The sequence below is a fragment of the Anastrepha ludens genome, chromosome 5 (genome assembly GCF_028408465.1).
Source record: "Anastrepha ludens isolate Willacy chromosome 5, idAnaLude1.1, whole genome shotgun sequence".
Lineage (NCBI taxonomy): Eukaryota > Metazoa > Arthropoda > Insecta > Diptera > Tephritidae > Anastrepha > Anastrepha ludens.
Genome location: NC_071501.1, coordinates 41064351 through 41077044, shown reverse-complemented (window position 1 = coordinate 41077044; position 12694 = coordinate 41064351). Strand labels below are relative to the sequence as shown.

The following is a 12694-nucleotide window of genomic DNA, read 5'->3' as shown; positions in this document are numbered from 1 at the left end:
CATATAAATCGAAATTCCAAATTTATGCAAAAATTCCAAAAGTTCCAAAAAACTTTTCATCACACTTTTAATTAGAAATTCTACAAAAATTTTTGGTATAGCTTACAAATTATATTGTAGTATAATAAAGGGCAAGTTTAAACTTGTTAAACATCTATGCTAACACTTCAAATTTACACTTTGTTATATAGGGTGTTTTTTTTAGAAAACTGTGAAACTGTGTTGGCATTTCTGTTCAGTAAGGTTTGGCAAGCTATCATGAATCCTTTAACGCCAGAACAATGTTTCCAAATTGTGAAAATTTACTTTGAAAAAAATAAATCTGTTCACAAAATTCATAGATTTTACTGTTTGATGCGGTTTACACACTGGCGACATCATCAGTCCTAATTTCGTTGGAAGTGATGAAGGAGCTGCCGTTGCGGTGAATGGCGTGCGTTGTCGAGCCATGCTGACAGAATATTTGATTTCGAAAATGAATCAGCTAAACATCGACGACATTTGATTCCAACAAAGCGGCACAACTTGTCATACAGAGCGCTTAAGAATCGATTTATTGTAACTCGTAGTCGCGGCAGGCGCCTGTACAACTAAATACATCATTTTTTTTCAGTACTTCTTGACATTTCATCATAGAAAGACTTATTACGCCTCACCAACGATAGATATCTACAGCCAATCAGAGCTGTTGGTGTAATAGAGAAGATTGATGGGATTTAGATTGGCGCACTGCTCTAGACTGTCGAAGAAATGAGCACCCAGTGACCTTAATCGTCTAGCTGCCAAACTCGGACACGTACAGAGAAAGTTCTCAACACTCTCCTTCTCTGAAAAGTCCCCCCAGCATCTGCAATGGGGATTAAATGGTAAGCTTAGCTTTTCCGCGTGTGTGCCAATTTTAAGGAAATAGATAAATTGACGGATTTGGAGAAAATCCCTGCTCCGACTCCTAATTCCATCTAGCAGCCGTCAGTGGAGACAGAGGCCCACCTTCGGTGCAGATTTTTCTGTAGTTCCAATCCTGCCTACTTGAAAATACTACTCTGGCACGACCCTCAAACTCGAGTTTGCGAAATAGAAATACGGTGTTAACTACCCAAAAATTCTACCATATCACTTGAGAGATAGCCTCCAGAGGCCAACCTCTTTAACCTGATTGTACTTTGAGCAGCGATGGAAATAACGTAAAAGTAGATGGAAGGTAAGTGCAAAGCGACTTTCAGGGTAACACTGGGGCAAGCTCTACATGCTCCGGTCATGCCAATACATGCAGTCTTTGCACCCTCCCCAGTTTAGTGATATTATGGCCCTTCCGAAAAGCTTCCCAAAACACCAGTTAAATCCATCCATATGTCAAATTTGGCAGAACCACTAGCAGTACCCATTTTTTGCCGAACATAGATTTGCAGGAATATGAAGCTATACTTAATTTCTTTACCCGATGTACTAGGCAACTGTAGTGCCTTCGCTTATCTGTTTGGTACTACAGTTGCCTAGTCAAAATAATTTTTGTATTTATTAAATAATTTATTCAAAAGCAAACTTAGATGATTAATTTTACGCCACCTTTTGTATGTATATACACAAATAAAATTAATCCCCATTAATAATTCAGACATACATATAATATATTGGTTGTTTGTTTGTGAGACTGAGGACTCGTTTTTAAAACAGAAGTTAAAAAAAAGAAGAAAATGTTCGCATGCGGAAAAAAGAAGAAATGTGTGTGCATTCAAACATTTTTACGACATGCGTTTGGTTTTTTAATGAGCTCTTGTCATTTCATTCTTAAATACAATAATTGCCACTAATGCCAAAGAAGGACGTCATTTACTATTAAAATTACAGCAATCAGTCATCAAACTCGAAGAACTATCGCCAAAAAGTTTAAGTCCTCAAGTTCAATCTCTTAACAGTGGGAAGTCCACCAACAGACATATTTATGTAAGAGCCTTAAAGTGGAACTAGCTTCAAAAAAACTAGTTCATCATGATACCAATTTTCATATTCCCATTATTGCTTCTTCCTCTTGGAGCTTGACATTTTCTCATATCGTGTTTGTGTTCAATATTGCAAAAGGTGTCGACTTAATAGCTCACAATAAATAATATTATTATTGGCGTAGTTACTCTTCGAAAGCATGTCTCCTGTATTTCACAAAAAATAACAAATAACCAAACATATGTACATGCTATACCTATGTACATTTACTTACTAGGGTAAACCAAAAGTTATATAATTTTTTTTTGTTGCAAGAAAACGGTTCTTTTTCATATTATATAGTTTTATCTAAACTTTTTTCACTCTTTTCTCAATTCTAAATAAATTAAAATTTGATTATCCAAATCAATCTTCCCCCAAAAAAATAAAAAATATCATATTTCTCCACGATGTGTGACATCTATCCAGATGTAATAGGTACAATTTTTTAACATAAGACTATCCAGTTGCCATTAGCAGCCCCTAAAGGGTGTAGTGGTTGGTCTGCAAAATTGGTTAGTTGAAAGGTGGATGTAATGGTTGATAAAGTAGCCTGGAGCTACGAGCTCGCCATTAAGTTCAAGTTTGGCATAAGGATTGCGACCGTGTTTTCTAAAGAGAGTTAGCTACTATAAGCTCAGCATTTACTCTTCAGCTGACGCTCACTCTTTAAGTATGTCCGGGGAACTATCAGGCTTGGTTATTAGGCGCCTATAGAATTTTTTTATGAATAATTCATTTACCTCTCCCTCTTTGCCACGTTAGAGTCCAAGTAATTAAACCTCTTTTAGAGGCAAACAAAGACATTTTTTCACTTTCAAGCCTGTATCGCGGCCAATATTTCTAAAGATCATTGAAGCTCATACATTTAATACAAAGAAATCAAAAGTTGGCTCTGAAGAAAAGTTAACTCTGTGGCACTCACCGTTTACCAAAATACTGCTTTATCGGAAAAAAGTTCAGCCAAAATAGCTCAAGTGGTTACTGTGTTCTAAAGATCCGAGTAAAGCAAGGGTAGACCAGTAAGCCCCTGAGAATTAAAATACGCAGCCTCTTTTCACCAAAAACGCATTTAATTTTTCAATATTGTCTCTTTGCAGAATCGATGTTAATGAAACCGCACGTCCGCATGGGCCCTCTTCCTCTGCCAATCACTATGAGAAGTTTAATCTCTTCTCTGTTCTTTGATCTGGGATAATGACATCATGTTTCGTCTGCATTTTTAGGAAACGACACAAAAACTCGCTCGGATTGCTTGCTAGTTTTTCCTAAACATGTTTATACAAAACTAAAATCATTGGTCGATGGAGTTCGAGCTCCATGCAAGTGGGAGCTGCAGATTCAACAATTCCATGTTCTTAGATGTCATCATTTTTCTTTTACCGAAACCTTCTCTAGTAATATTCAATAGGATACGCCTGGCTGGTTGCTGAATAACTATCTGAAGTGGCGTCAGCTCGAGCATCACCTCCATCGCAGTTTTGGGAAAGGTTTGCATCGCCCCCATGATGTTCAAGCTGAAGCTTAGCTAGTGCTGCCCGCACTGTCGAGAGAAGAGTCTCGATGCCCAAGCAACCGCTCCATATGTCATGATGTACATCCAGGGCAAGGAGAAGATACTTAATTTCGATGACCAACCCACTAGCAACCCCGTCCATGTTGATCTCCCTCATTCCTGGTAAGACTCTTTTCCCAGTGAATGGAAAGATGGCTATTATATCCAGCCCCCCGGTCTTGATGTTTTACACAAATGAAAAGACCTGCAGTTTTTCGCTTCCTCCGAACAGAGAATGGTTTTTATGAGGTTCTTGTTCATGGAAGAAATACACTCATTTTCTGACAAGGAGCGACCGTCATTAGAAAAAACTTTCAATCAAATTGGTTTTGTACCTGGGGTTTCGAACGTGTGCACCTCTAAATGGTAGTCAACCCATTCGGCCGCAGCAGACGCACTTTACCCAGTTATTAACCCATTTTTACAAAATTTACAAAATTTCATTTAAAGCAATCGGATTCTTCTAACATCCCTTTTTTCAGAAATCCGGCACCCTAGAGTTTGCACGCTGTGCTACAATTTATTTTTCACATGATAAATATATTTTTATTACCATCATCACCTTCGATTATATTGCACACATACGTAGGTATAACGATATTATAAATCGATATATTGATGCGAGCAAATATACAAATATACATCCATAATACAGACATACTCGTATACAAGCATATGCTAGTTGATCCTCATTCTTAAACTTAATAGCTTTAATGCTCGCAGTAATCAAGACACGTTTTCCACAGTCAGCCAAGGTCAAAGCCGTCATACTTTGTACCAATCATACTAAACCTTGTTAGTTATATAAATATTGAATACACGTTCAATATTATATTTACATTAAGGCAAGCTTGCACATATACCTACATATGTAGGTAAAAGAATTTCTTGAAAGCAACTCCTTCACTCCTTCACACAGTTGATCCAGAAATTTACAACCTGGCTTTACTAATAATTATCACCAATGTTAGTAGGTTTTATATAAATGCATGTTGATATGTATTTGTAAATATATACATTCATTATATTCATTCGTCATAGTATTCATTATAAATGTATATATTCATTAGAAATGTCTATAAGCCAATTAAAGTCTACACACCATTATGATTGTCATAAAATTGACCCAGTTCAAACAAAGCGTACAACAGACCTAACAATTGTGTCAGGGTGCCTATTTAACAAACGTCGTAAGCCTTTAGAAATATGAATAAATAAAGTGCCCACTCCCGTTTAAGTATACGTCCTAAATTTTATGCAATGTGAAGGAAACTATCTATTAATAGTTAAATAGGCAACCCAATTTCCTATTTTTTTCCTTTCAAAGTGTCTACTGATGCTTAAAAATACGGTATGGAGCGTCCTCTTAAATCGAAAAAAACCAAGCGTTTAATATTTGGAAAATTTTTCTACAGACATACATATATGTACTTACATATACATACATATATAGAACACAATACCCGGTGAGTGGCGGATTGGCTCTAAGCCACGATAGATCACGATTGGTTGTTCGCCTATATTTGGAGGCTTCTAATAAATTTGAGTATTTCCTCAGGCTTTTTGTTCCATATGGATCAATGGATTTTGAGACAACACCTAGGCGTGCAAATCTTCGCCTTGCGAGAGCTATACATTCTCAAAGATGTGCTCTGGCGTTTCATTGTCCCACCCGGAAAAATGGCAAGTGCGGGTTCCTACTAATCCTAGTTCTCTGAAATGGTAATGAAGACTGTCCTGGTTCAACTGTCAGGTTCAGCCAGAAATAGATAAGCTGACATTTCTAGAAACGTTTAGCGCAGGTACTCTTGAGTCATTCATTTACACAACAGGATTTCGTATGGATTTAATTGCAATATGGATGGAAAGTCTAGAACAGAGGCAGGCAGGCAAAGCAACTCATCCTCCCTTCTCAAAAAGCGTCAAGTAGATCTGGATATAGAGGCCATAAATACTCTCACTGGATACCAAACGGGCATTGTAGTTTTCGTTATCATTTCGGGAAACTACGACTAATAAAATCATCTTTAGCTTTCACGAGCTGGGCTATGAAACACCAGAGCAGATACTCTGAGAATGTGCAGCTTTTGTCAGAGGAAGACTCACTCACCTTTTCATTGGTGCTATGGAACAAAAATCCCACTTAAGTGCTCAAATTCATTTGCAGCCTTCCTTTATAGGCTCGCGATCAAGCACCAGGGGCCACATCATAAATCGCAGATCCTTTAGCTTAACAAAACTTAAACTGAAAACCAGTGCTCCTAGGGTAGCCTCCTTCTCTATCACGATAGGTATTCCTACAAGTGCACTGAGTGCATGCGTCAGGCAGGTTCCCGTTGCCCCAGTTATGCCAACGCACACAGACTTATGGATCAAAACTCAACAAACGTTCGTGCCCCTTGAGATACCAAAAATAAAATGGGGTTGGATTTGCCCCGTAGACGAGGAATGCCAGCAAATATCTGGAAACAACTTCTAGAACTGGAAACAACAACTAGACTGAAGTGAAAGCTTTGGCGTACTACCGAACCGAATGGAAATGTTCCAACGTAGAACCTTAGGATATATGCTAAGGAAGCATAGGGGACTGTTAGCAATAAATTATCAGTAATTCGCAACGCAGCCGAATGGGTTGGTGCGTGACTACCATTCGGGATTCAGGGAACGTAGGTTCGAGTCTCAGTGAAATATTTGCCGTTCGGATTCGGCTTAAAACTGTAGGTCCCTTCATTTGTGAAACAACATCAAGACGCACCCCACAAACAAGATGAGGAGCTCGGCCAAACACCCAAAACGGGTGTAAGCGCCAATTATATTATATATCTATATATATGCTATAAGTCGCCATGTTTTAGCAAAAAGGAAGTGTGCAGACGAGAAATGCCCTCGTGAGCATTCCAGGTGTGGGTTTTGTCAAGCACCACAGCAAGATGTATTGCTTCTTCAGGAACACCTATCTTTGTACTCCCTAATTCGATCATGAATAGTTTCCTTCCTTATGTGAATGATATGAAGATAGTCTTTTTGGATTTCAATGAAACAATTAGATATTCTTACATTATTTGCACACACTGTGCATACCAAATCAAAAGAAATAAGTCGAATTCACATCGCTGCAATATCAGATAACGATATTTTCAAACTGTCTCACAGTCTTTAAAAGTAAGTATTAGTCAAGGAACAAGTGACTATAATCAATCCGGAATTAATAACTATCTCCTGATTTTAAATTATATAATAGGTTAGATAAAGATTAGTGATTCGATTAGGTTTATCAAGTCAATTGGCAGGAAATTGGAGTAGAAACGCTAACAATCACAAGGACAGGGTTTTTGAATATAAATAATACATTGTTTGATACAATAATGGTCTTATTTCCTAGCGGAGATCATTTTGCTTGTTGGCATCTTTGGCCAATAAGGTAGTGAAAGAGAGTGCAAAATATCGTAGCTACTAGTCCATTAAACAACTGGTACTTGTGGCAGTCTAAGTGGTAAGTAAGATGCGGCTCGTGTCCTTTTAAATGATGTAGAGAAACCATATCAAGTTAAGAAATATATTAAAGTTATTTAAAAAATTTATAAATTTTGTTTTTAATTAACCAATCGAAAAACTACTACGACGCTCTGCGTAGAATGTATTGGGTTGGCAAGTAAGTAATTGCGAATTTCACTCATAGATGGCTTCAGTTGAATTTTTAGGTTTGCAGACGTAGTACAAATGAAAAACACGTTCTGTTATTTGATAGTTGGCAATTCAGCTGTCAATCAGTAAAAAAAGTTTTTTGATCGGTTGCGTAATTTTCGTTTGGCGGTCGTTGAAAAATGGAAAATCAAAGGGAACATTTTCGTCATATTTTAGTTTTTTATTTCTGAAAAGGGAAAACCGCATCGCAAGCTCATAAAAATGTATGAGCTGTTTATGGTGACGAACCCTTAAAAGAACGGCACTGTCAAAACTGGTTTGCCAAATTTCGTTCTGGTGATTTTTCACACAAAGATGGAAAACACTCTGGTCGTCCAGTTGAAGTTGATGACGCCCTAATCAAGGCAATAATCGATTGGATCGTCACAGTACAACAGGGGAGATTGCAGAGTAGCTTCATGTGTCACATACATTCAAGAAAACCACTTAAAACAACTTGGTTATGTTCAAAAACTCAATCCGTGGGTTCCTCACGAATTGAAAGAAACGCATTTAACGCAATGCATTCACAACTGCGATTTGCTAAAGAAACGAAATTAAAATGATCCATTTTTAAAACAACTGATAACTGGCGATAAAAAATGGGTTGTTTACAATAATATCAATTATCGATCAATCCTGATGTCTACATTGAATAACTAACGAAATTAAACAATGCAGTTCCATCATGAAAATGCAAGACCACATACATCTTTGGCCACTCGGCAAAAATTATTGGAGCTGGGTTGGGATGTTTGGCCACATCCACCATATATTTATGTAGTCCTGACCTTGCACCATCTGATTATTAGTTGTTTCGATCTTTACAAAACTCCTTGAATGGTAAAAATTTCAATAATGATGATGATGTCTAATAGTACTTAATTCAGTTTTTTGCTAATAATAACCAGAAGTTTTATGTACGTGAAATTATGATGCTGCCTAAAAGAAGGCAAAAGATCATTAATCAAATACACCAAAATTCAGAAAAACATTTTTCTAATAGCGGTCGCCCCTCGGCAGGCAATGGCAAACCTCCGAATGTATTTCTGCCATGAAAAAGCTCCTCATAAAAATATCTGCCATTCGGAGTCGGCTTGAAACTGTAGGTCCCTCCATATGTGGAACAACATCAAGGCCCACACCACAAATACGAGGAGGAGCTCGGCCAAACACCCAAAAAGGGTGTACGCGCCAATTATATATATATATTTATACTTGGGTTTGATGACACAAAAAAGATATCAGGGGGTAAAACTTGGAGGAATAGTTTGAGAAGCAGCAGAGAAATTCTGACAGAGCATTGTATTAGGATAGGGATTGGTTAGGGAATAAGTTGGTAGGACTTTTTTCCGAAGGCTTTTATTTAAACAAAAAACAATAATCATATCAATAAGTTAATCTATTATATATATTCGCCGTTACTGTTTACAACCTCGTTCTGCCAAAAATCACATGGTCTGGTGTCAAAGAAGTTGTTGAGCCAGTTTTCGAAAACCTCTTTGTTATCGAAAGTAACGCCCTTCATATGGTTTGACAGAGAGCGGAAAAGAATGTAATCTGCCTGTGCAAGGTCCGAAGAATACGGCGGATACAGAAGGACCTATCATTCGAGCTCTTGGAGTGCGGCTTTGACCACTTGTGCAACATGGGGCTTGGCGTTGTCTTGAAGGAGTATGGTTTGACCATGTCGATCAGGTCTTTTTAGTCGAATAGCCTCATTCCCGCGTTGTAGCTGGGCAATGTAGAGCTCCTTGTTGGCCGTGGCATTCTTTTTGAGCATTTCCCAGTGCACCATGCCCTCCCAGTCCCACCAAATACATATCATGATCTTCTTCGGATGAAGATCCGGCTTTACTACCGGCTTTGGCGTATCTCCTGGAGCCACCCAGCCCTTTCTTTACTTCATATTGATGTATAGGCGCCATTTCTCATCTCCCGTGACGATTCGGTACAAAAAGCACTGTTTATGACCGCGTGTTGCTCAATGGCGGGGAAGATGCTGAGAAGCAATTTGAAGGTGACTTTTTTTGTTCCTTTCGTTGAACTCGTGAAACACACAGGCTCCCAATTTTTCGATAAATCCCATCGAATAAATCACCTTCATCGTTTTATGATCGCAATTCATTTTTTCCGCCAATTCAAGACTGGTTTGGCGACCGTCCTCCTTCAAAAGTGATTTGAGACATTCTTCATCGAATTTAGAAGGCCTTCCGGTGCGCGACGTATCATCGACGTCAAAGTCGTTATTTTTGAACCTTGCAAGCCATAGCCGTGATGTAGATTCACCTATGATACCTTCTCCATACACGTAGCAAATGTCCCGGGCTGCTTCGTCAGCTTTTTGAGCTCGATGAAGAGCAAATGAAAATATAAAACGCTATGACCTATTCCCCAACACAATAGAGTAAGCAATTACCTAACTAGCTTGGGAATATACTCCAATAGAATTTGTAAGTTCTGTAGGAAGGAAAATGAAGCATAACTGTCATTGTGTCCAGCACTGAAGCATAAGCGGCAAAAAACACCTGGGTAAACCTACATATGTTACCAATAAAATAGCACAAATACTAAAATTTATTGAGAAAGTTGGGCCATGAAGTAGGCACGATGGATCTTTCGGGTCGCAGTGCTGAATCCACTAAAAATAATTATAAAAATAAAATAATAAATAAATAATTGGCGCGTATACTTTTGTCATTTCTCAGGAAAGCAGAAAAGTTGGAGCTCCATTTCTTCACGTGTTATTTCGAGAACCCTTTGGCCCCAATACGATATATGAAGGACTCAGAAAGTTCTTTGGACTCCTTGCCATTCAATTTCCAAGCTCGTAGCTGTGTTTACCGGTCACTGGACGATCGGCACATACGTGGAAAAGCTAGGGTTACCATTTAACCCCCATTGCAGAAGCTGTGGTGACCTTTCAGAGAAGGAGACTGTAGAGCATTTTCTCTGTAAATGTCCGGGCTTGGCAGCTAGAAGATTAAGGTCACTGGGAGCTCCTTTCTTTGACAGCCTGGGGCAGTGCGCCAACCTAAATCCAATCAATCTTCTACATTATATCATATACTTATGGCTGTGGATATCTGTCTGCTGAAGGTATCATAATGGTATCAAAACGGCGCTTTAGTGCTACTTGAGGAGTGCCAGGTGCACTTCAACCATTTCACCTACCTACCTACCTATACTTCTGTTAGGTGTTTGGCCGAGCTCCTCCTCCTATTTGTGGTGTGCGTCTTGATGTTGTTCCACAAATGGAGGGACCTACAGTTTTAAGCCGACTCCGGACGGCAGTTATATTTTTTATGAGGAGCTATTTCATAACAGAAATACACTCGGAGGTTTGCCATTGCCTTCCGAGGGGCGACCGCTATTAGAAACAACTTTTTCTTCACTTTAGGTGTTTCACGGAGACTCAAACCAACGTCAGTAATGGGCAATGACAAACCTCCGTTTTTGATCAAAGATATTGAAACTTGGGAAGATGACCCTGCTTTTAAGGCTGCAAAGAAAATCGTCCATTCCAAACGTGCTGTGAGCGTTGTTGCTGAACGTGGTGTTAAGTAAGTGGAGAAATATACAGTCTGTGTCAGAAGAAAAAAAACGGTTTTTTTCTTATAACTTCAAGATATATTTCGGCCTGATTTTTGCTGCATAATAGTCCAACTCAAAGGCTAAGACTCAGGTTAGTGTCGTTCGAAACTTTCCCGTTAACTCAACCAAACAAAAAAGAGTGAGAAGTACGCAAAACGTTTTGAGGCGGTATTTTTATGCACACATTCGAAAGGGCCGAAATTATCTTACCCCGCGGCTGCAAAAGAGATTAAAAAATCAAAAAAAAATTGTTGTGATGAGGAATCAGCGGTTTAAGATGTCCAAAATTGTTGATGACTTTTCAGAGCGCGGCTTGAAGTGAGTGACGACAAAAAAGCAGGATAAAGTGATCGTCAACTTTTAAGCGTAACCGTTCTTTGGTGCTACGCCATGCACGATCAGTTCTTGCTAAAAAGGGAATAGATGTGAGTAGCAACACCATCGAATGACGACTGAAAGAGGCGAACATATCCTAGCATCCCACATCATCGAAACCACTGCTCTCAGAAAAACACATTGAGAAACAACAAAACAAGAAAATGGCGTCACTGTATTAGACTGGCCTTCCCAGTCCCCAGACATCAACCCCATTGAAAATGTGTGGGGAACTATGACAACGCATCTTTCCGGAAGGCCAGTCCATAATTTAAAGCAACTCGTGCGTCAAGTTCCCAAAATCTAGTCCTGTTTGTCGACGAGCTACGCAGAAAAACTGGTTCAAAGCATGAAGAAGATGCCAGGCTATACTCGACAACGATGAAGGCTACACGGCTTATTGAGTAATTGCGACTCGTAGTTTTGTACATACTTTCATGTACAAAAATTTTTAAATATATAATTTTTATACTTCATAAATAATCGCTGATCCTTTTCTCTGACACAGACTGTAAGAAGTTAATAAAAACTTGTAAAAAGCAAAAGCAATAGTTGCCTTTGTGGTTAAAAGAGTACCGGAAAAAATATCCTGATACAAAAAAATTAACACCTGTATCCTGATTGTAAGTGATTTAAATATTAATTGTATTTTTATTTGTAATTTAAATATTCATTTTCATTGTATACATTTTATAACAGTAAATATAGATTTGTGCTCAATACAGTGTTCTATTCTATAGCGAACCCTATATATTATGTAAAAAAATTAATTTAATGATTACAAAAACTATTGTATAAGATTTCTTTGCATTTCTTAAAAACAAAGACTGGATTTTTCATATCAAAGTTGGTTGTACCTATTTTATAGATCACCGGTGTACATATACATATAGGTATGTATATTATGTGTACTTATATATGCATGTAAATACACAGTATGTGTGAAAGTAAATGTGCCCGAACCTGGATATTAAATTTTACCTTCACTCCTCGTAGGTTTTAGTTGTTCTATGATAATTAACTTTCACTATTTTGCTTTGTTATTTGCTTTACCTTATACACATATTATAAATTCGTAAATTTTTAAACAAATTCTTTTGCAATTGTCACACTATCGTTGCAATTAGTGAGCGCTCCTTGTTTATCGATTAACTGCAATTTCAAGAATTTTCATTTGCATTTTACGAGTAACAGTGCATTTTTTTTTTTTTCTTTTTTTAATTTTCATACATTTATTTATTACGTGATGTATGTCGAAGCATTGAGTAATTTTTACACATTTTTATAATCTTACACTTCAGCCCGGAATTGCATTAAAAAGTGTAATTTTCGATGAAATAGGGCAATTGCTTTTGCCTCGACTACGCTCAACATTTTCTCTCAGGTTTATTATTTACCAGCATTTATTTTTCAATTGAACTCATGGCACTTGATTTCACTTTATTTTTTAATTCTCTGCAGCTTTGTATATTTTTTGTGTGAAAAAATAACTTATTTTCCGAGTAT

The 12694-nt window shown here is 37.9% G+C and overlaps 1 protein-coding gene across 6 annotated transcripts in view; it reads right to left on the bottom strand.

Annotated features, from left to right (window-relative positions):
* LOC128865348 (serine/threonine-protein kinase dyf-5) overlaps positions 1–12694 on the bottom strand; it is a 33627-nt gene that overhangs the window by 20487 nt on the left and 446 nt on the right. Inside the window, exon 1 of one of the 6 annotated variants that reach the window (XM_054105584.1) lies at positions 12586–12676. The exons of 1 other annotated variant lie outside the window; for it this stretch is intronic. The gene's annotated coding sequence lies outside the window, so the exon portion shown is untranslated. Of the gene's footprint in view, positions 1–12045; positions 12130–12151; positions 12326–12585; positions 12677–12694 lie in introns of those variants that run through there. 4 more of the 6 variants (XM_054105585.1, XM_054105583.1, XM_054105586.1 and 1 more) reach the window with 4 other exon arrangements.